This window comes from Pteropus alecto, unplaced genomic scaffold (assembly GCF_000325575.1).
Source record: "Pteropus alecto unplaced genomic scaffold, ASM32557v1 scaffold7, whole genome shotgun sequence".
Lineage (NCBI taxonomy): Eukaryota > Metazoa > Chordata > Mammalia > Chiroptera > Pteropodidae > Pteropus > Pteropus alecto.
The window spans coordinates 56318922-56320958 of NW_006494614.1; the positions used below are offsets into that span (position 1 = coordinate 56318922).

At 38.1% G+C, this 2037-nt stretch overlaps 1 pseudogene; it reads left to right on the top strand.

Annotated features, from left to right (window-relative positions):
• The first annotated feature begins 1418 nt into the window (after positions 1-1418).
• LOC112474835 lies at positions 1419-1537 on the top strand (annotated as a pseudogene).
• The last annotated feature ends 500 nt before the right edge of the window (positions 1538-2037 follow it).

Here is a 2037-nt window from a genome sequence, read left to right on the forward strand (position 1 = left end):
ATATCACTCTGCAGAATTTCAACAGGTAAATATAGAGGAAAGGCATTTCAATAAGAGGAAATGATATCAGCAAAGACTCAGCAGTGGGACCTTATAAAGTGTATTAGGGAATGCTGATTTAAGTTGTATATATGTGAATGGATAGATTGATGTATATGTTCACACAACCTGAGATACACAGGAACATCTGGTAATTTTGAGATGAAGTGTAGTGCATCAGGTCTAGAGGTAGATAGCTAGCATTACTGATGGCTAAACATTTTGGATCCTCTTCCTTTGATCGCCCATCCTGTGAGAGGATTATATATCCACTTTGTAGGACTCATCAGCGAGTATGAGCATGTTAACTCTGGCCAATCCCATGAGGATGGAAGCAATGACCAGAGCTTAAAGATCCATCACATGATTTCCATTTCCTCTTTGTTTCTGCCTTGAGTCTGGAATAGTTCCAGATAAAGACTTCTCTTTCAGGCTGATTCACTGAATGAAAGTGGCTAATTCGTCTTTAAGGCATGATAGAAAAATATTTCACATATATTCATGTCTCAAGACATATGTGTTGAATAGAAGATAGCATAAGTGCAAGCCTGAGAAGCAACAGCTTTATGAAGAAGTTTCTGTGCCTTTAACTGAAAACCCTCCCTCAGTTTACTGTGAGCACTGAGAGCCATCCCTAGGTTTCAGAAAGTGGCCACTGGCCATAAAAAAGAGCATCTGCTCAAAAAGAGTGGGCCATAAGTGGAACAGAGAAACCCCAGGAGATAGATTTCACCCATTGTACCAGTGAGAAATGAATTTGGGGTATTGCAGTAGATAAGGAAATGTTTAGCTAACATGTATCGAGCACCTACTGTGTGATATACATTATCTCTCTGAAACCTCAAAAGTCTCATTTGAGATGGAAAGTGTTATCATACTTTGGCAGAAAAGGAAGTCAAAAGTGAATATCAGCTGTACCTCACCAACCTGACATCAATTTAGTGGGCAGCAAACAGCATGCAAACATACACACACACAAACAAAACAGAATATAAAATACTAAACTGCAAACATGTAAAAAGAGGACGTGTTATTTTGTAAAACCTTAGCTTCAGTTTTATATGTCTATTAATATAGTGAATGCTGGATCAGGATCAATGGTGTTTAAAAACTCCTAATACCTGGTGGGGGTAATAGGATTTCTGAATTAATGAAAAGATTAAAAAAAAAATCACTTGCATGTATATGTCTTATGAACTTAGGTAAATTATTAACTTTTCCCAACATGTCTCCTCATAAGTAAAATGTAAATAATACAAAGTTATTAAAAAGAATTATTACAAAGAATAAAATGGGAGCATGTTTGAAAAGGACCTAGAACAGCAGATAAATGTTGGCTATTATTATAAAATTATACAGAGCTTAAGATTAGAATAAAAGTCTACGGCCATGCTACCCTGAACAAGCCCGATCCCGTCTGATCTCGGAAGCTAAGCAGGGTCGGGCTTGGTTAGTACTTGGATGGAAGACTACCTAGGAAGACCAGGTGCTAATGGCATAAAAAAAATAAATAAATAAATAAGGGATTGTAAACTGACAATTTCCTTGCAATCTGTGAGGTCAATCAAGCATTGCCTTGCCTAAAAAAAAAAAAAAATTGATTAGAATAAAAAATTGTGACAGAGAAAAAAAAAATTCTCTAAGCACCTGTACTGGAGACTCTGTGCACCGCCCTAAATCCTTTCAGCCCCCTCTACATGTGCCTCAGCTTCAGGGACCAGTTCTGTACAGGGCTAGAGAAGCAGCTCTGTTGTCTCTCACTCTTCCAGATATCATAGCCTGAGGAGTGTGAGGAAACCAAAGGGCAGGAGAATTAACAGCTAAAGGTCCAACCTTGAACAGGGGGTCTGGGAATTGATATGCAATTTCTTCCCCTTCTTATTTCTTAGGTGAACAGTTCCAAGATTCAAGTCATAAGTTTCCTCAGAAGTTCCCACAGGACCAAGTTTCATTTGTCTGCAGCAGGAGACAACTAAAAAACACATCTTTGTACTGGCT